General features: G+C 34.4%; 1 long non-coding RNA gene across 1 annotated transcript; it reads left to right on the plus strand.

The window, feature by feature from the left end:
- Window positions 1-3,303: 3,303 nt before the first annotated feature.
- LOC143051186 (uncharacterized) lies at window positions 3,304-22,422 on the plus strand. The gene is made up of 3 exons (XR_012970635.1): window positions 3,304-3,403; window positions 4,303-4,467; window positions 22,121-22,422. It is a non-coding gene; the product is annotated as an uncharacterized LOC143051186 (long non-coding RNA).
- Window positions 22,423-23,731: the final 1,309 nt, after the last annotated feature.

Genomic DNA, 23,731 nt, shown 5'->3' on the forward strand with positions numbered 1-23,731 from the left:
AGTCCGCCAAAAGTTAAGCACCACCGAAATATAACTGGCAATATTTTTTTAACTATTGCAAAAAAAATATTAATGTTTGGTGTTATGAATTACCTTTATCATACACTAAAAAAATTCATTACGACCAAAAAGATTGCACTCCGATAAATCAGTCAACCAACCTTTTATCAAAGGTCATATGTGCGTTTATAAATACACTGTTTCTCCAGGTGGTCGTGTAAGTGTTCGTACATTGGTCCGTCGACTTTATAGAGGCAAACGAAGAGCACGTCGTGGTGTATAGAGACCTGTACCTTCAAGCAGGCACTCTACCGCCAGGTTTAAATGGGATAATGAACATCTATGCTTGAACATAAGAACCTGACAAAACACTCATTGGTCAGATGGGAGTCAGTTTCCTTTACTGCCAGAAGACGCCATAATACGAATTTCGCAGGTGGAAAAAACGGCCTATGACCAAAAACAATATTTGCACAAGGACTGCATGCATTGCTGGTTGTGTTCCAGTACGGGGTTGCTTCTTATACCGTTATAAGCTGGGTATGCATATTCTGCAGGGTAACATAAACGGACAGACATACAGAGATCTGGTGCCTTAACATATTGTAGTCCGTCATTTTAGTAATCCCCCACTTGCGTCAACATTGTCAAGACACTTGTACCTGAATGACAACGCTATACCACGCAGGGCAACAATTTTAACCGAGTCCAAAGAGCAACCAGCCATTTACACTAATTTTTGGCCTTCCTTGACTCCATGCATGAACCCTATCAAACATGTCTGAGATGCCATTGTCGGAAATCTCAATCGCAGAGATTCACCTTTACAAAAGTTTGTCGATTTAAAAGTGGCATTTGTTTATTGCTACTTAAGGACCACCAAAAACTGTACTCTTAGCTAAATTTGTTATTTCAGTTATCCTTCTATGAATGTATAAGTTTTGATTCGTAACATATCATCTTTCCATTGATTGATTGATTGTTGGTTGCTTAACGTCCAGTGGCTAGTGGCTAATATTTCATGCATATTCAGGACGAGAACAAGTTCACAATTAATACAATTGGTAGGTTGATACGATAGAGGCCATCTGGGATGATGGTCGGGGAAATTTGGACTGCCACTGGAAAATGAGGGTATCTTGGATAGGGACAGAAATTTTACCTTGCATCAGGCCACCTACGGACCGATCAAAAGAGTTGTTGCAAGGGTTCTTAACGTGCAAAGAGTGTGGCACTCTCTTTACACGAGGCATCGGATTTTACGTCCCCCTTCTGACCGGACGTGACTGCGGATTTGATACATCCCGCACAGCCAAACGGACGCCCCACTTCGGCAAGCGTTTTACTGCCGGTCGGGAGAAGAACAAGTGACCATATTTCTATACCCCAGTCACCCTTGGGGGTATCATCTTTCCAAGCATTTGGAGCTGTCACATTATATCTTAAGAAATGCCAGAGCCTTTTCTCTCAATATGGAACAGTAAATGCATATGAAACGTTTTAATTTTGATTCTTTTGACATCTGGATTTGCCTTCATCCGTACGACAAAAAAAAAATGAAAAAGAAAGAGTTACAATTAGTAGCACAAGCGAAGAGCTATAACTTAAAAAAACAGACAAGAATAACAATATAGTGTAATGACGATACTGCATCCACCTATGAATAACTTCATTGGAAACGGACTAGTCGCTGAAAGATTGATAGATTGATGGTTGGTTGCGTAACATCCAGTGGCAAATATTTCATGCATATTCAGGACGAGAACAAGTTCACAATAAATACAATAAGTAGGTTGATACGATAGAGGACATCTGGGATGATTGTCGGGGACTGCCACTGGAAAATGAGGGTATCTTGGATAGGGACAGACATTTTGCCTTTCAACAGGCCACCTACGGACCCCTCAAAAGAGTTGTTGCAAGGGTTCTAAACGTGCAAAGAGCTTGGCACTGGATTTAACGTTCCCCTTCTGACAGGACGTGACTGCAAACTTGATACATCCCGCACAGCCAAACGGACGCCCCACTTTGGCAAGCGTTTTACTGCCGGTCGGGAGAAGACCAAGTGACCATATTTCTATACCCCAGTCACCCTTGGGGTGAATCGCTGAAAGCCAATAATTATCAAAACCAAGGAGTAAACAAAGACCCACAAAACCAAGGACATTTACTTCAACAGTTATAAATAATAATTAAGAAACAATACGAACTCCACTAAAAACCGGGAGTGAAATCAGATGCTCCGGAAGGGTAAGAATTTCCTGCACCGTATACCGTACGACACCCGTCGTGTTATTTCTTTGTTCAGTTCGGTAATGATGAAAGGTTATTATGACTGAGGAAGCATATCAGATATGATTTCTGACAAACTTTTGTCATAATGGCCAATCAGCTCATGATGGCGACCGTAAAATTTCTTGAGTGATGACCTTAATTTGATTGATTCATAGCCCTGTCTTAGCAACTGACAACTCCTGGTAACTAACAGAAAATCCTTGCCGTTTTTGGCACAACTATTTTGATCTTTTTGTCCTCGATGCTGTTCCACTTTGTACCTGTTTCGACTTGTAAACTTTTGTATCTGGGCGTCACTAGTAGGTCTTGAGTGGACAAAATGCACTTTTGGCGTATTAACATTTTGAACTTGTTGCCTTTTGTTGGCTGTTGTTCGTGTGATTCTTTGTCAATTGTGTTCTCCAATTTATTTATATTGTAGTCCTGTGGTGTTGTGTTGTCATTTTGATGTTATATTTCACATGGCCATAAAAGTGCGAGGTTCAACCCACCATTTTTACTTTAAAAATGTCCTGTACCAAGTCAGGAATATGGCCATTGTTATATTTTAGTTCGTTTCTGTGTGTGTTACATTTTAACGTTGCGTCGTTTGTTTTCTCTTACTTTGAGTGTAAATTCAAATTGCGATAAGACGTGTCACGGTACTTGTCTATCCAAATTCATGTATTTGGTTTTGATGTTATATTTTTTATTCTCGTGGAATTTTGTCTGATGCTCGGTCCGTTCCTGTGTGTGTTACATTTTAGTGTTATGTCGTTCTTCTCCTCTCTTATGTTTTATGCGTTTCCTTCGGTTTTAGTTTGTTGCCGCGATTTTGTTTTTTGTCCATGGATTTATGAGTTTTGAACAGCGGTATACCACTGTTGCCTTTATTTACCATGTTTTGAGAAAGCAGTATTCCTCGTTCAACAAAAAAATCAACGTACTTTCAGCTAGCTTCAGAGTCTCAATTGAGACACATATGAAATGTCGAGATTTCATTATAATTAATGCTATATAATTTTTCAAAAGGTTTTACAAAGCAGAATGAATGGAAGTGTGAATTTTTACAGAGGATGGTGCGATTATGAGATTGGATTTGGAAATTTGAATTCAGAGTATTGGTTAGGTAATTTTCTTTTTATAATCCATTGAAAAACCCGTTCTCCTTTCTGCACAGCTGGAAAAGCCGTCTTTGTTTTTTTAATGCTTTTTGAGGATAAAGTTTTCAACTTAAATGGAAAAAAAAGACTGGTAAATTATTTCTTTGTATAAGAATGTTAGAAGTATCAAGCTGAGACGATTCACGTTTGATGTAAAGGTTATTTATTGAGCATGCTAGTTGTTTAGTGTTAACTTTTGGGTGTAAAGTAGCAGCTTTTATTAACAATCAAGCAATTTGACATATAACTCACTCAAGTGTTAACCCATGTCATAGATAACTCACTCAAGTGTTAACCCATGTCATAGATAGAATTTAAACAACAAATTTAACTCATATCCACAATTATAAATATATACGATTTAAAAATCATAACATATCACAAAAACTCTTTCTTGTTTTTATAACAACTGAACATAGGAATCGACCCAGCAAGTTCTTTATGTATATTTCAGTAATTTTCTGAGCTTTTTTTATATGCTGATTCTAATATCAGGATTTTTAAAAAATCATAAAAGGACTGAACTCCAAGGCAAATCTAAAAATGAAACATGCCTTATCACATGGCAAAATCAAAAGCTGAAACACATAAAAAAATAGAAAACAACTATTATATTTCTTACTTGCTACTGTAATTCCGTGATAGGTTGTTTTAAGGTAAGTCAACATCGCACCTGAATGACAGTCGCATAGAACTGAAACAATATCTCACTTATACAATTTAGTACAAACTAAGTAGATTTAACAAACAAAACAATCATATTAACTCATAAAGATATTTTAAATGCAGCTCAAAACTAGGATTCAAAAAGCCGATCAATTGTTGTTAATTTCGCAGATGTATATATTATTTCATTTTTGCACAGGAAATAATTTCATAAATATTCTAACCACTTCTGGAAACTACAAGCTTTACATACACCTTGAGGATTTTGAAGGGAATTCGAGATATGCAAAGTATTCTACATTCAGTGTCGGAGATGCCAGAACAAAATATACTTTGAACATAGATGGATATAGCGGTAATGCAGGTATAACTTCACCATTTCAATAAGCGAGTTCGGAGTTCTGTAATGCGCAGGTGCGAAAAAATTCAAGGGAGATTACCCACTAAGGTCGAAAGGTCATTGCAGATAAACAAACGGGATAAATACACAACGGATATCGTGAATATACTTTAAAACGTTAGTAATCGTTGCGCAGGAAGAAACATATTTATTGTTACGCAACATACGGTAGTATTGAATGATGAACAGAGGGTTTTCAAATGAGTTTCACGGAAAATTGTTCCAGAAAAATTAAAAAAACGGAGATATTGGACGGTCATGACAGTACCGATGGCAATAATGCGACTTCTATGTTGAATGATTCTAGCAAGTAATTGTTGGGTCCCGTTATGGCCTTAATCATAGTCATATAACTTACTCATAGCTTGTTGTGATGGCTTATTATAAAAAAAATGAAGGGATAGTTGTATCATTGGCACTCATACCACATCTTTTTATATCTATAAACAGACTTTTTTTACCACTAGTCTATAAACAACACTCGAATGAATACTGAAACACTTTATGTAAGCACATGTGTATTTATTTATTTTTAAATAAGATAAGCACAACTTAATAATAGGTATTTGCAAGGAGCACTTAAATTATTCCACCTACATGTACATGTAAACTACAAATTTATGTGTGAACAGTATAACTTAAAAGTAAATATGCTATGTCCAAAATGTGACCATTGACAAAACTCAAAACACAAGAAATATTAAATGCTTTAAAGTTTTAGACCATGTCAATACATGTATAACACAACTACTAAAAATAAATAAAGAAATAACAAACTGTTCTTAATTAATGCGCATAATAACAGTTTGGAATTGCACAGAAAGTATTTCTTAAAAAGAGTTTTGGGCAAATTCTAACAATAGTCTAACACACATGTCACATCACAATAAAAAAAATTCTGTTATTTATAAAAAAAAAAAACAATGTATAAAGTTTATAGTGGCAGTCATTTGTTAGTTTATTCCAAGGATTTGTATAGTTGATAGTTGGACACTGCATAACAGTTTTGTAATATATATATCTTGGTTAATTGGCACAAGGTACTGGTCATCAGCTAATAATGCAGATCTCTTTAGCCTAAAACTGTTTTAGTTAACATCTATTAGAATTTGACAAAATATTGGTGCTCACTTTATTCAGTTTACACAGGTTGCTCTGTAATGTTTTATATTACTTGGTGGCAATAGGTTTTTATTGGTCTTTGTTTCTTTCAGGTATTAGTCAAAGTAAAGGTCAAGATATTTAAAGTTTCATTGTAATGTTAAAGAGAAGTTGTATAGTATGAGAATTTGTTGTGTTGTTGGGTGTGGTAATTCCACCTACCACCTCAACAAATGGATGAAAACTTTGTGTCAAGTTCATAAGTGTAATTTAGGAACAAGGTCTTGTGATTGTGAACCACCCTTCAAGTTGTTTCCATTTCCAACAGAAAACAAGAATCCTGAGTTAAGGAAAAAATGGATGATTCAAGTGAATAGAATTGACCCAACAACTAATAAAAACTGGACTCCAAAAGCTCATGACAGGGTTTGCTCAAATCATTTTGAGGAATGTACTCCTTATCCATCGGTTAATTTAGGGCACACTGTAAAAACAACTGTAAGACCATCCAGAAAGATAATTGTTAAACATCAATTTCAAAAGAAAAGCAAGTCTGTGTCTGAAAATACAAGTACAATTGAGTCATCTGTATTGCAAGACATTCAAGACACAAATTTACCAGCAGAAGACATTCAAATATATACTGCTACACCGTATATTGACTATGTTAAAAAATCTGCACAATCAGACCACTGTTACACTGGTATAAATAAAGAGAAAAACAGTACATGTAAAGAAAAGCTGCAATCTGACAATCATCTTAATAAATCAGACCATTCATATGCTTCTAAATGTGACTGTTCCTCCAACTGTGTTTGTAAAGGTTGCTTCACCAAGCAACAAACTATCAATAAACTAAATTCTCAATTAATTTATTTACAACAACAACTACACAGCAAAGGCACAAAAAACATGCCCTCCGGTGGATCGCTATCCTTGCCGTGGTCGGAGGGCTTGCGTGTCTCAGTGACCCCAAGAGCTATGCCAGCTGGAGCTTCGTCTCCTGGTAGGGTTACCCATGCTGGACAGGTCGAAGGGTAGAGACCAGACTAAAGTGATCCGAACATCGTGAGATGCCCGATGTTTTAAATAAAATAGGCTCTCCAACCCGTTTGCCGTGGGTTGCTACCCGTGTCGGTGGTTGACGAGATCCTTGTGGATGAGGGCTATAGCCAGACTCCTTACGGTCAGAAAATACCCGGACGGACGAGACTATAGTTCAATAAGCTGCTTTGGCTTCGAAATCATCTAAACGGGAGGTCGGATGGACCCGGTTCGATCAATCGGCTGGTCATGTCGAGCCCTTCAGTTAATCCTCAACAATAAGCTTTCTTGTAACAATTTTCATAATATACACATGTATTTTAAATTAAGCTATTTATATTTTGGATAACTGAAGAAGGCGATGGCTCATGGGTCAATCAAGTGGTACGCTTTCTTTTTCGCTTGATGGATACGCTCTGCTTGAGTATACTATTCTTGGAACATCTGGTGCTTTCCGCAGTGGATCTTGGGTGCTGATTTTGAGGACCAGCTACATTATATATGGAGCTCGTTTTCAGCATTAGCACTCGATCCCGGTTCGCCACGGAAACACAGCATCGCCCTTGTAGGCACTCCGAGGTGGGTGGATGGCAAGAATGGTGAATCTTTCTCCTTTCATATGGCACAACAAAACAAACCCTCGAAATCAGCTTTAATACATAAGAAAAGAAAATGTGATGATTCAGAGCCCTGTCGGGAAGATGACAGTTGGCCCAGATTTATTGTAATAAAAGGAACAGAAGAAAAACCAATTTCAAAAATATCGCCCTTTGTAATTCACAAACAAATTCAAAGCGTTGCTGGTACTGTTAAAAAAGTTTCAAAAATGAGATCTGGCAATTTGTTGGTTGAATGTTCCAACAAAAGTCAATCAACAAATTTACTTACAATGTCTACAATATCAAACTTTCCTGTTTCTGCCTCTCCTCATAACAGTTTGAACAGCTGTAAGGGGATCATTCGAGACAGAAGTCAATACCTTGGTGACCTTACCGTGGAAGAAATCGGTGAGGAACTTTCAAGCCAAGGTGTAACTAATGTTATTAGATTTCAAATTAAAAAGAATGGAAATATAATCAAATTAAATACTTATCTTTTGACCTTTAGAACTCCAACTCCTCCTCCATCTATTACTTTAGGTTGCTTCGGAATCAGAGTTGACATGTTTATCCCAAACCCAATTCGATGCTTTACTTGTCAAAAGTTTGGTCATGGAAGCAAACAATGTCGTGGTAAGCAGAGATGCTTCAAGTGTTCTGACGAAGGACACGAGGGAACAAACTGTCACTCTGAATCTTCTAAATGTGTAAACTGTGGTGAATCCCATTTTTCATCGTCTAGGGACTGCCCTGTTTACCTTAAAGAAAAAAATATTATTAAAATTAAAACAGAAAGAAACATTAGTTACCCAGAAGCTAAACAGATAGCTTCTGTTTCGAATGATCTCCTTGTTTCAAACAGACCATCGTACGCCAGCAAAGTTGTCCGCTCATTCAGTCACGAGAATACACAAACTCGCATGACTTGGCCAATTGATGCGGACAATTTTAAAATGCTGCCTGTTGAAACAGAACCTACCGATAGAATATTAATTCCAAGAAAACCAATATCTTCCAAAACAGTACTCAGTCAACTCAATCTTCCCTACAGAGCTCACTATCATCACCAAAAAAAAATGAGAAAAAAAAATCAAATAAAAAAGAAACAGTAGAAATACACAATTGGAGCGGTGAATCTGTCTGGGATCTTCCCAGTGATATAGATGATTCTTCCACCTCCAAAAGTCTTCCTTCATCTGCATCCAAGAAGGTATCTTCTTCGTCCAGTAAACAGTCTACCAGAGCCCCATCTCCTCTTCGTTCTCAAGAAAAGAAGGATGTCCAAAAGAAGCCAGGAAATACATTCTCTCAGAAGTCTTCTGATTCGAGGTCGCGGGGTAGGGGTCGAGGCGGAGTAACACCAGCTGCGCGTAGTCCTGGAGATCGACGACTCTCCTCGCACAACAGATTTTCAACACTTATCATCGAAACTGAAATGGAAACCGAAAGTGTTCCGCCACCCGAAAGATCACGATCTCAGGGTGAGCGAAATAAGAATGCTGGCAAACTCGACAGCATTCGCCCTTCTTTTATTAAATAATGACAAATATAATCCAATGGAATTGCCGAGGTCTTAAAATAAATCTTCTCGAGTTAACACTTCTAGTTCAGTCTTTTTTACCTATTGCATTTTGTCTTCAAGAAACTCATCTAAAAGAAAGTGACAACGTATCTTTAAAAGGATACAACATGTATAGCACATTTTCTAAGGTAGATGAACGTGCTGCAGGCGGATCATCCATTTTTGTGAAGGACAACGTCATTCATAGCACAGTCCAACTCACAACGGATCTGCAAGCAGTTGCAATTCGTTTATCATTAGACAAAACAATTACATTATGTTCGATATATATTCCACCTAATTCAATTATCGATAAAGCAAAACTCAAAAACCTCACTGATCAATTACCCTCACCATTTATACTTATGGGCGACTTCAATGCCCACAATCCATTATGGGGTAGCAAGACTCATAATGCCAAAGGTAAGATCATTGAGGACTTTGTCTCTCAAGAAGGATTATGCATTTTTAATGATGGATCTAATACGTATCTTCATCCTGGAAACGGGTCTTATTCTTCTATTGATATCACTATATGCGATCCCTCTCTGCTCCTGGATTATTCATGGCGTGTTCATGATGATCTATGTGGAAGTGATCACTTTCCAATAGTACTTGAACATTTTTTTAATTCTGCCCAACAGAGAGTACCACGTTGGAAACTTGACAAGGCGGACTGGTCCTTGTTTGAGAATCTCTGTCGAACGGAACTTCAGTCAAAGATGTTTGAGACTGTGCAAGATCCAATTTTAACTTTTAATACAGTTCTAACGTCAATTGCTGACAGAACTATTCCTAAGACCTCGGCAAATCCAAAACATCCCAGTAAACCATGGTTTGATGACGCATGTGATCAAGCCATAGGTGACCGTAAAAAATCTGAAAGACGGTTCAATCAACAACCAACGACGGAAAACTTGAGTAATTTCCGTATTTTTCGCGCTAAGGCACGGCGGACTTGTAGGCAAGCCCGACGAACATCCTGGAAAAAATTTGTCTCGGGGATTACATCTCGCACTCCGATGACAAAAGTTTGGAATATGGTAAATAAAATTAAAGGTAAAAATTCTAAAGCCACTGTAAAACATTTGAAAGACGGCAATAATTTATTAACATCTGAAAAGGATATTGCCAACAAACTTGGTGAAACTTTTGCAAAGTCTTCTTCTTGTAACAACTACAGGGAAGACTTTAAAAAAGTTAAAAAAACAAAAAGAAAAAATTAAATTAAACTTTAAATCAAAAAATGGTGAAAATTATAATAAACTATTTTCTCTTGAAGAACTTAAAACATCTCTGTCAAAAGCCCATGATACAGCTTGTGGGCCTGATAATATTCACTACCAACTCTTAAAACACTTGCCAGATTCCTCGCTAGAAGCTCTCTTGCAGCTCATGAATAACATCTGGGAATCTGGTGATTTACCATCAATCTGGAAGCTTGCAACCGTCGTGCCTATTCCAAAACCAAGTAAAGATCATACGGATCCTATTAATTATCGACCAATTGCTCTTACCAGTTGTGTCTGTAAAACACTCGAACGGATGGTCAATGATCGCCTTGTTTGGTTCCTGGAATCCAATGGGCTATTAGCCAATATTCAGTGTGGATTCCGACAGGGTCGCAGTACTCTTGATCATCTTGTTCGATTCGAATCATTTGTCCGTAATGGTTTTGCGAAAAATGAGCATGTGGTGTCGGTCTTTTTCGACCTTGAGAAGGCCTATGATACTGCATGGAAATATGGTATTTTAAAAGATCTATTTGATATGGGGTTGAAAGGCAATATGCCTAATTTTATTTCTAATTTTCTCTCTAACAGACAATTTAATGTTAGAGTTAATTCGACCATGTCTGATCTTTATGATCAAGAGATGGGTGTCCCTCAGGGCAGTATTTTATCTGTTACATTATTTAGTCTTAAAATCAACAGCCTTGTTGAAGTTTTAAAAAGTAATATTGAAGGTTCATTGTACGTTGATGATTTTTTAATATGTTACAGAGGCAAAAATATGAATAACATTGAAAGACAATTACAATTATGTCTTGGAAGAATTGAAAAATGGGCCTCGGAAAATGGTTTTAAATTTTCCACTTCAAAAACGGTCGGGATGCATTTTTGTAACAAAAGAAAATTGCATCTTGATCCAGAACTCACTTTGTACGGCAACCCAATTAAAATGGTTGATGAAACCAAATTTCTTGGGTTAATTTTCGATAAAAAGTTAACCTTTCTACCCCATATCAAAATGTTAAAAGCGAGATGTTTAAAAGCTTTAGATATTTTAAAAGTTGTCGGCAGCACTGACTGGGGTGCTGATCGCAACATTTTACTCAATTTATATAGATCTCTTGTTAGATCTAAACTAGATTATGGCTCTATAGTGTATGGCTCTGCAAGGAAGTCCTACATACAGATTCTCGATGCTGTGCATCACCAAGGTTTGCGTCTCTGTCTTGGCGCATTTAAAACCTCACCAGTTGAGAGTCTGTATGTAGAGGCTGATGAGCACTCACTCACTGACAGACGTTTGAAGCTTGGACTTCAATATGCTGTCAAACTAAAAGCCCATTCAGATAATCCTGCCTACAGCTGTGTTTTTAATCCGATTTATGAAGATATTTTTGCAAAACATGAAAATAAAATTCCTCCGTTAGGTTTACGTTTAAAACCACATTTAGCTTCTTTTGATTTAAAATCTGTTGCTCAAGTTCAAACTTGCAAATGTCCTCCATGGGAACTTCCCAAACCAAAAATGATATTTGATCTCCGTGAACACAATAAAAATAAAACAAATCCTCTTTTAATTCAGCAACACTATGCTGAAATTAAAGCCGATTATCTCGATTTTTCAACTGTCTATACTGATGGATCAAAAGATGGTGATAGAGTTGCATCTGCTGCTGTCTTCAGGGACAGAGCTGCAACCCTCCGTTTGCCATCTGATGCATCCATCTTTACTGCTGAAGCAGAAGCAATAATTTTGGCTTTGAAATTTATTGCTTCTTCAGATAAATCCAAATTTATTATATGTTCGGATTCACTTTCATGCTTACAAGCTATACGAAATACTAAAATTAAAAACCCAACAATCCTGAAAATTTTATATGTAATGAGGAATTTAAAAATTCTTCTGAAAGAAATAATATTTCTATGGGTTCCGAGTCATGTTGGAATCCTTGGAAACACAGCTGTAGACCTTGAGGCAAAGAATGCCCTGGGTGACCCTCTATCTAACTGTGATATACCATATACTGATTTTAAATCTAATATTAGAGAATATGTTTTTAATATATTGAAAAATAAATGGAGTAAAAAAGACGATAATAAATTGCATGAAATTAAACCTAATTTAGGCAAACCTTTTGATAATATTATGTGCAGAAAAGATCAGTGTGTTATTACTAGATGTCGTATTGGTCATACTAGAATAACACACGAGTATCTTTTAAAAAATGAAGATGAACCACAATGTGTTCCTTGCAACTGCAAGTATACTATTAAACATGTTTTAATTAATTGTATTGACTTTGCTGATATTCGTAAGAAGCATTTCAATGTCAATAATATGTATGATTTATTTAATAATGTTCCATTTACAAATATTGTTGCTTTTTTAAAAGAAATTGGAATTTATTATAAAATATAAAAATGTTATTATATTTAAATCGATTTTAATTTTTATCACGTTATTTTACTGTTGATTTTTATTTGTATATAATCAATTTGCTTTAGTCAAGAATTTTAGTGTATTGAAGGACCTTTTGTCTTATTTTAAAAATATGCTTTAAATTGTAAAAATATTCGAATTAGCTCTCGCCGCGATATAGCCTTTTTGTGCTAATGCGGCGTAAAGCAACCAACAATCAAATCAAATCAAATCACAAAAAACATGGTTCATACAACTATGACAAATAACATAGTGAAAGATGACAGCAAAACACGATTGTACACAGGGCTGCCTAATGCAGATGTATTTGATAGGCTATACAAGCATTTGTTACCACGTGCAAAGCGTTTGACCTATTGGAGTGGAAGCAAGAAAATCGTAAGCACGAAAGCGAAAAGGGTTTTCAAAAAATCACCTAAAAAATTTGGTCCCAAAAGAAAATTGTCTGTCAAAGATGAACTTGTCATGACTTTGATGAAGTGTAAGGTTGGTATGAACAGTGAGCTACTGGGTGATTTTTTTGGTGTTCAACTCTCAGTTGTCTCTCAGGTGTTGAATACATGGTTGAAGTTTCTGGCGTACGAGTTGAAGCCTCTTATACATTGGCCAGATAAAGAAATAACAAAAGAGACATTGCCACATGTATATAGTTCAATTGCTCCTAATCTTAGGTGTATCATAGACTGTACTGAAATATTCATTGAAAGACCCCGAGATATGGAATTACAAGCACAAACATGGTCTGACTACAAAAAAAACAACACGCTTAAGTTTTTAGTGGCAATGGCACCAAATGGCAGCATTTCATACATTTCCGAAGCTTATGACGGGAGGGCCTCTGATCGCTTTATTGTAATGGACAGTGGTTTTTTAAATCTCATTGATCCAACTGATGAGGTAATGGCAGATAGAGGTTTCCCCATACAATCAGACTTGGTTATGAGACAAGCAAAACTGATCATACCACCACCTGGTCAGGGGTCAGAGCAGATGACTAAGGAAAATGTACTGAAAACAAAGGCAGTTGCCAATGTCAGAATTCATGTTGAAAGGGCAATTGGCCGAATCAAGTGCTTTCAAATTTTGAAAAACACATTGCCTATTACTTTGGTTCCTTTGGCAAATGAGATTTTTACAATTTGTTCTGCTGTATCTAATTTGCAACCACCTTTAGTAAAGTGATAATTAAATAAACCCATCAACATAAATAATTGGTTTTCATTAACACTGATTTAAAAAGTTTAGACAATTTGGCTGTAAAAGTTTATTGAGGACTATGAATTGCACCTATTTTGTAGAAAAAAAGATAATCAATTTCAAGAATATATAGTCCAAGCATTTAAAAAATTATTATATTTTCTGTTTGAATTATTGAGACTTAAGGTGTCAAATTTTGATACATGTATATCAAAACTTTATGATTTTGTTAATTCAAAATTCTAAAATGTATCACAAAACAGGAGTTTAAAAGATATACGTTTTTGAATTTTAAAATATTATCTGATAAAATGTTTTAGGTTATGATTTGGTTTAATTAGATATTTGGATCCAGAAGTAAAAATAAACCGGTCTAAACAGACTACTGTTATAGTTTTCAATATAATAGTACTTAACAATCACTACAACTGTCTTTAGACCTCACCTCATATATCATTTAATTGGAATTATTCCTGTTAAACCAAGATAAAAAAACAGTTTTAAATTTTTGGCCAATGGAAAAATTTCTTTCAAATACATGTAAATTGTTTATTTATTTCTAGCACAAAGGATATGTTATTTACTTTTATGATTAAATTATTGCTTGAAAAAGGATTTTTTTTTTAAATAACTATTCAACTGTAATTTGTCTTTGTACTTTTTGATAATAAGTTTATTTTAAAACCTTGTTTCAAGAATGTTGAATTTAAAAAAAATATAATTATGGTTGTTAACCATGATAAAGACATCTTTTCTTAGGTTGTTAACCATAATCATGATAATTGAGACAACTTTTCTTAGAACTTAATAAGTATAACCAAATATGTATTTTGAAAAGAATGCATAATTATGAGTGAGGTTTCAAGGACAATTGGTGTGAGAACACAGTTATTTCATATATATATATATATATATATATATATGCAATTCTTTGAGAAAATAAATGGAAATAAAACAAATCCCAACTGCCCTTCTTGATATTATTTTCACAGTGCATGTGTTGAACTATTTAACTTTGAAATTCATGATCCAATTTTTTTTAAAGTGTAGTTTCATTCCCCTTCTTGCCATTTAAGGCCAAAAATATGAAGAAATAAATTTGGAAAGGCTAAAAAATAAATGGTAATTATAACACACTGTCCACACTTGACTAAGGATTATATTTGGAGACTATGAAAATCAAGGGAAGATAACTGTGTTCCCAGACCAATACACCTGAAAAGTACATGTACAATGTATTTTTACAATACTGCTTCAAAGCATGTTGTCACTGAAGAAATATAAAAATATGTAGGCTGTCTTAAAGATAATGATTAATATCATCTTCAACTTTTATATCTTCCGTCTTTCTCTTTTCTTCTCTTTCATATCCTCCTCTGCAATATCAAAATAAATAAGTCATTTTTCAAATTGATTATAGAAATAATAATATATTTTTTGAGGGTTTAAATTACAAATATTCAGTATATTTATTATAATATATATATTTATTAAATACATATATACATTTGTTGGTTTTGATTTGTGAAAATCCAAATATTTTTTTTTTGTTTCTGTTATAAATACTGTTAATAAAATATAAAAGTTTTATGAAGTTACTTTTATTATCTGGTGATGTTAATTTTATATTCTGTAGACAGTTCATGTATCTAGCAAGCCAACAAAAAATGGGATATGATATCATATATGGAGCAAACTATTAAAAATAATTGACCTAAAATTGAAAGGAAATTTTGATAATTTAACAGACTCACACCATATCTTCCTATATCTATAAATATCATACAATACTCATTGTATATTATTTATGTTGCTATTTAGATAGTCCAGACAATTCTTTAATATACAAGAAGATGTGATATGATGATTGCTAATGAGATACTCTCCACAAGAGACCAAGAAATACAGAAATTAACAGATGTACATGTAGGTCACTGTATGTCCTTCAATAACGAGCAAAGCCCATATGACATAGTCCGCTATAAATGGCCCCGAAATGACAATGTAAAATAATTCAAACGACAACTTTATATTTAGAAAGCAGCATATAATATCAAAGTCTGTCAGAGTGTATTCCAAAAGGTGTAAAATATTTTAGAATAAAACAATGTCAACAGACTGAGACAGATTAACAACAGTACACCATATTACAAAAAATGTATATATATGCACATTTAGTCTTAAATGAAATAGTATAAAAACTGCCTTGTCGGACGTCAAAACTTTTTAACCTGGAACGGGACAGCCAAAAAAACAATGCTTCTACTACCGTAGGTGAGACATAAAAATATACCTTATTCATAAACTGTTTTCCTTACTAGCTTCACAGTCATCACAGTACCATTTATCCATGTTCAACATACCATCAAAACCAATGCATCCCCAGTGAAACCATTTTCTACATTTGTCACATCCTATACTGTAGTCAGATTCACAATTGTTGTCCAGTTCATCAATTTCCAAACATGTCTGCTGACATGAGCCGCACAGATAAATTGGTTTTGGTTCAACCTTTTTGCGTCTCTTGTTGAGCTTTTTCCCTTTAGCTTGTGTTGATTTTGTTGGTTTACATGTATTTACCGGTATTGCCAAGAGTGGTATGCTGTCTGTATTACTCTTCGTACCACTTGATGTTTCTGTGTGTGCAACCTTTTTTTTAATATCCTGAGTCAGCAGCTCCACTACAACATACTTAAGAAAGAAATTTTCCAAATTTGAAACAATCTTTTCCCAATAATCTTTCTGGAACAGAATTCTCTCCAAGTGGTGTCCATGCTTGGTAAATATAAAAAAATCACACCATTGTTTATTGCAAATTGCCATTTGCCCTTGTATCTGTGTGTAGTAGTTGTGGTTTCTTTGTAATGTGATGTTACTACCTTCTTTAACTAAGTATGTTAGATTTTCATGACTTGGTATGGTGTGTGCAATACTTAATGGACATTTAACCTCCAACACACCAGAACCACAGCAAGAACAGTCTAACATACCATCTGGACTTGAACCTAAATAGCCCCTTTTGGTGTCAATGTAGAGCCCTGTTTCCACAACTTTTAAATCTTGGTGTTTCCTCTGTAACAGTATACACTTATACTTCCTTCTGGCTACAGGTTCCATGAATCTACCATACTTCAATGCAGGAATATTACTATTTTTTTCTTTGTAGCCAAGGATCTCAGTGACTAGTGATTCTGTGTTCACAGCTTTATTTTTCTTCAATGTTTCTGATTTTGTGAAAACAGAGTGCATCCTAGAACATGTAATTCGTCCTTTCCTTTGATTGAACCATTCTGCATTTTCACTTTGCCCATTTGTTTCCTGTAAAATTTTCTCCCGGTCAGCATCTGTGTACTTCAGTTTTTCAAGAAGCTCATTATGATCATGACAGTTTCCAGCAATCTCTGGTAATGATAAGGGTAAAATGGTCCCCTCAGTAGTTGTGACAATTTCTGTTGACAGAACATTAAAATCTTCAGATGGTTCATAATTTGTGTAGTTGTGGTGTAAGTACTGGAATACTGCAGCATTCTGACATGCCGGTAGTAAGGCATCACTCAACTTCCCTAAAGATGGTTGTGTTCCCTGTGTTGGCTGAAAAAGTTGTCGTTTGATTGGGTTAATTGGCTGGCCTTGCCCTACAAAATAAAAGTGTGAGTATTCGACACTGAAGAATGATGGAAAAGTTTATTTTACACAAGAGTAAAAATTATACTAACATATCCTTAGTCTCCAAAGTTAACAAAATGACATACAAAGAAATTTTATAGGCAAGCAATGTCCTTGTACAATGTATATTTAAACATGTCGCCACAGAGAAAATACAGAATGATTTAAAAATTAAATATTTCATTCATCATCATTTTTATCATTGGGACATCTTCTACAAATGTAAATACATTGTTCACTCCAGGGTAAACTGAGTTTTAAGAATACACAAGCCAATTAAATGTCGTCTCCAGCATGTCCAGTATTTCAGAAAATAAAATTGTTTTTAAATTCATACTTACAATTTTTTAATGAAAACAGTAGTATATAAATGAAGTTTTTGTGTAAACTATTTCAATTTGTATGCTGCTTGCATATCTATTACTTCCAAAGATTTCTTACTAGGTGAAATATACCTTTCTTAAACAGTTATAAAATGGCAAATAGAATATCAACAGAACTTTTTGCACATTTCATAACAAGACAAGAAAGTAAGAACTGCACAGAAAATGAAGAACTAATAACCAACAATCTGGAAAAATAAAACAAAATTTCATAATACAGTACAAATTCACATGCAATTTTTTTAAATACATGTAACAAACTGATTTCATGCAATTTCAAATGCAGAATACATTTTTATACATGTACCTCCTTTAGAATAATGTGGTTTCATTATTTTTAATTCAGAAAGTTTTTTTGGTTGAACAACAGACTTTTTTGTACTTGGTGACTTCCAGACACATGGCTTGGAAGTGCAAGATTTATTATTTGCACCCCATTGCCAAGCATAGTCTACTTTGAATAAAATGGCTGCCATATGGTTGCAAGTCTCTCCCAATCTACAAATTTTAACACAGGAGTAGAAAGTTGTTTATTTATACCAACATGAGCAAATAAAATAGTGAAATAATTTAATAAACAAATCTTATTTTGTATGGATGACAATGTAAAATGTTATATCAGTATCTGTCTAGAAGTTAAAAACTTTATGCAACAGTCCAAATTAGAAAATGTTCTAGTATGCATATGCGTGTCAAAAATTCTGTTTAACACTTGTGAATATGATGACTTTAAGATGAAAGACATCAATAAAAGATTAAAAGAGACGTTTCTATATCACTTTCATGACTTTGAAGCCTTGCAATTTGAATGTTTTTAATTTTATAAGTCCATTCAAAGATCCTAAATATTTTTTATATATATATGTTGTAATTTATTCCAATGAAGAAGGCCGTAATGGCCGAAACGTATGGGAATTTGTGTTATAGTTTTTATTATATATATATATATATATCTTTTATTATTTTTTCTTTTCAAATTATTATAATGGTTACTGCATATTTTTTTAACATACCCAGCAAAACATGAACAGTAAGCTGTCTGAATTTCCCCAGAAACTTTCTCAAGTAAAACCCATGCTGTATGTGGCACATCATTAATGCGTTGAGATGCAGTACATTCTGCCTTCAAAAAACAATAAGGACTATTGCTGTCGATATAATGGTAATGAACTTCCTTCAGCCATCCAGATGTAAAATAACTGTAGGCCTTTCCCTCCTTGTAGTCCTTCATCAACCTGTCACTCAGCGATTTGTCTTCTTTTTTCTGAAGGAAGGTGGCTATGTCATAGTACATAGTTGGAGGCCACATAGAAACACCCTTGGATTCTGTTACCCATCCACTTGTCAAGTCTATCAAAGGATCTGGAACAATACCTATGAAGAAGATTTTCATGATCGTTTAAATGATTTAATTTAAATTTATTCATAACACTAAAGCTATTTTTGCTACATGTACTTCCAAAGGATAAACTATTTTCAAATAGATAGGGTTACAAGCTTCTGGCAGTAATGTCAGATTCAGTAATGGCCATATAATTGGAAAATTGATTATGTAGGATTTTTAAAATAATGTCCCAAGCCCATGAATTAATGTCCAGCAGGCATAGTTTTGTAATAAATAATGTCCATGGACAATATTTACTTATTCAAATGTGTCCAGGTCACAATTTCCTATAAAAATATGTCCTCAGGAATGAAAAAGTGTCCATGAAAATATTGACATAGAAGTAAATATTTGTGATGTTTTATTCTATTGTCAACTGTTATCCACCCTCGGGGGGCTACTTCAAACTTTTTTTGGTAGGGGTGAGCAGCTGAGACATCAAGTACCCCACCCTTTTCATATATTAATTAACAAAAAACAGAACTATAGATATATTTCAATATTTTCCCCGCTTATCATCTTGTTAAGAAGGAAAATAGTCGCAATAATATCACCTTCTTTTCCAATAAATTCGTCACATCTTAAACACTTTTTTTCTTATTGCCCATTTTACATCTTTCATTATGAAGATATTTCAATTCCAAAATACAATACATCAGTGGCGGTTCCAGGGGGGGGGGGGTCCGTGGGTTGGAACCCCCCTTTTTTTTGGCCGATCAATGCATTTGAATGGGAGCATATAGTTGGAACCCCCCCTTTTACTCTGGGTTGGGAATCCCCCCTTTTTAAAATGGCTGGATCCGTGCCTGTACATGTACATATAAAAGACGTTTGGTCAGATCATAGATGGTATTACAAAAATGTACATCTGTGTTCAGATAAATGTAATATCAACCCAGAGTGTAACACTTTCACTGATTTTAACATGTTTAAATATTAATTAAAAACTGGTAAAAAGTTTCATTGCCGTTCCCTCTTAAAGGACGCTGTCACAATGGAATTTCTTTAAATAATTGTTATCATGTTTTATGTATACAAACCCTTGAATGTTAATTAGGTGCAAATGTCAAAATAGTTGGATTTATTGCATCTATCACTGGCATCAGTGGAAATACCACATCAGAATAAATAGAGTTTAATTGGTTTGACAAATAACTGCTGCATTTACGACTGTGGTTTAACCGCAGCATCAAGAATAAATACGGACATCTGATTAGTTTCAGATACTTATGATATAATCAAGCAAGGGACAATATCAACCTATTGATATATTTAATCTCAATTTCTCACCCTTTTCATATATCATAGAGCATGAACAAGTGACCTATTCCAGCGGCTCATCCCTACCACTAATTATATAGCAAGTAGCCCCCCGAGCATCCACCCAAGTTTTTTTTTAAGTAAGCATGATAAGGGGGCTGAGGGGGATAAAGGATCTGCATCTAGAATTAATCTTGCTGCCCTTTTTATGACTTTTAAAATTCTTGTTATCCCTTCATTTTTACATTCACCCCAAATAATACAGCAGTAGTCAGTAAGCATTAAGAACAGAATATACCCATTGTAATATATATGCTTTCCTTGCATTTTATATAGACTTATAGTATACAGGTATAGGCTGTCTGTATATCTTATATTTTTTTTTATTAGAGCTATGGATATTTTGCAAAGTAAATGTATTTTTATAAAGGTAACCTTTTGGTGCCTTCAATTTGTCACAGTACTGATCAGCTTTCAGTTTTCTCTCTTCGGCGGGTGTTAGCACTGGCTTAATCTTCATCAAATCAGCGGAATAAACCAGTGCTACAAGTTCTTCTTTCTTCCCAGATGTTCTCAAACCACGTATCCGCAGATACTGTTGCAGCACTGGTACCGTCCACCGTTTAAAAGTATCAATCGTGGTGTCATTTTCAGACATCTCGATAAAAACCAACTCTCTCTCTCAAAATGTAACCGCCAAAATGCTTTGTTTATCTTCCGTCCGATCCCACAATGCAAAGCGGCAAATCTCCTATGTACCGGAAGTAATCGAAACTCCGAACTCGCTTATTGGAATATTTTGAAATAATGAACGTATTGTGTGATACATTCAAATGACATAACATTATCGTTACCATTATCTCTCTTAAACATGAATGTAATCTCTCTAGATGGTCGATTTAAAGGCACCGACAAAAAAAAAGAGCTACCGTTGTCAATTTTGTTCCTGATTATTTGAAAAAGATATACCAAATATTCAAAACAGAATAAAGTCTTTAATACTTGCATATTTAAGGCAAAAAAGAATAGTATATTTATTAACATCAATTGTCAAAATATATATCTAGTGCAGTAAAATTAGTACCATAAATGTTATCATTATAACTAGGTTGATGATTCTGCAGGTGGGTTTGGCCTCTTACGTTATACCAGTCAAGTACCCAGAACTTCGATAAAAATGAGAATATCGTTTGATTGAAATTTAATGGTATAACATTTTGAAAATCTTTTTTTGATTCAAGGAAATAAACTCGTCATAGAATCCAGGACTTAATTTAATGTATACGCCAGACGCGCGTTTCGTCTACAAAAGACTCATCAGTGATGCTCGAATCCAAAAAAGTTTAAAAAAGCCAAATAAAGTTCAAAGTTGAAGAGCATTAAGATTCAAAACTCCTAAAAGTGTTGCCAAATACAGCTAAGAATATATCTTCCGCATGTCAAGCTCTGATTTCTTGTCCGTTTTTTAACTATACCTCATGTTCTTGTTTGTTTAGTCAGCCCTCCAATGCTTAAATTAAGTTTGGATTTCCAAATATTTCAGTCTTTGGTACCACTCTTACTAAAGATATAAACTGTCGAGACGCTCATTTGGTGCAGTCAAATTTTGTACTAGTTAAGTTATGACTTTTAATATGTTTAGGAAACGACGACAAAAAAAATCAGAAAACGAAATCAGTTATCATCGCCCTGTTTTTTGCAAAGTGTTTCTTATATAAGTGTTGATGAAATTCAAGCTTCATTTTCACAGGAGATAGCCTTACCTACCACAACGGCATGATGTTTTCTACTAAAGACGAAGATAATGACATAAACTATCTAGACAGCTGTTCACAAGTGTTTAAAGGAGCATGGTGGTACAGCAATTGTCATCGTGCTAATTTGAACGGGGAATATTTAGGAGGACATCACTCGATTTTGGGCATTGGTATCGTATGGCCTAAATGGACAGGAATGTTCTACTCATTGAAATCTACTAGAATGATGATTGAACGGTACTAAAAACCATGTTATGAAAGACCTACATTTTCTGTTTCAAAAGTCAATGTTATTTCATTCGTGGTTTAATGAAGCAAAAAATTTGAAGATACGCAGAGAGTTAAACATATGTGCTTACTGAAGGGAAATAAAATTTGGTAATGGTATATATTGTCTTAATTTCATTCATTAACGATCATTAACTACCTATCAACGTTCTTTTTGGTGAACAATCTATTTTTTAAAATAATGGAATAGATATTTGAACAAAGAAGAACACAAACTTAAAACTAATCTGGTTGCCGTCATGCTACTCCTAAATGTAAAAAAAGCAGTAAAGAAACTGATTTAAATGACACAGTAAAACTGATACACGAAAAATACAAAAAACAAAAAAACACATAACAAAACACTGCCTCAGTCTGAAACATTTTGAATTTGATATCAACTCAACATTCAGCACTTAAAAATGTTCTATCTTTTTTTCAGAGTTTTAAGCTATTTTTTAGATATTTTCATTGGCAAATTAACTTGCCATAATCCTCGGGGAGCAGTGAAGTTTACTACTTTATAGTATCAGAGGAAATATTAGATAAAGTTGCTTATAGATTAGATGACAAGGAAAAACTCATTAAAAAATATAATAATGACCCCATAATTAGAGGGAATTTCTTCAGCTTTTTAAAACTTCATACAAAAACTAGGGGGAGGGAAATATAAATCACTAAAAAACAATAAATCAAGCAGCTTTGACTCCATTATAAATGAGATGCTCAACTGCAGCCAATCATATCTGCTTAAATGTTTTGTAAAAATATTTAACAAAGTACTAACAACAGGAAAATTTCCTGAAATATGGGCTAACGGATTTATTGTCCCATTACATAATTGTATTTGATGTTACCTAAAATCAGTCATTTGATCAAGATAATTTGATAAGATGTACTGTGTTGTATCAGATATAAACATGAATCAACCACAGGTTTATTGAAAATTTACATTTTTCAGTTAATTTAGCAACTTTTCAGATAACTGTATTAGATGAAACTTTAAATCGTCCATATTTTATAGAAAGGAGTAGGGGCATTTAGACCACGGGGGAGGGGGGGGGGGGTAACTTCCTATTATTGGGTATACGGGGATGTGCCAAAAATATGGGTCATAATTTTGCGAGATTTTATATAAGAATGACCCTCCTTTTTAATGACATCCTATATTAAAATGCATTTATGTTTGATAACTGTATATTGATTTGGGGTATGATCTACATATATATAAATATGCTATTGAGAATCTTACATTAATAATGGTCAATTATTATATTAAATTAAATCAATTCATTTGAAAGTTCACCTTTCAAATAAGTTCCCAAATGAACCCCGTA

This window comes from Mytilus galloprovincialis, chromosome 11, assembly GCF_965363235.1.
Source record: "Mytilus galloprovincialis chromosome 11, xbMytGall1.hap1.1, whole genome shotgun sequence".
Classification (NCBI taxonomy): Eukaryota; Metazoa; Mollusca; class Bivalvia; order Mytilida; family Mytilidae; genus Mytilus; species Mytilus galloprovincialis.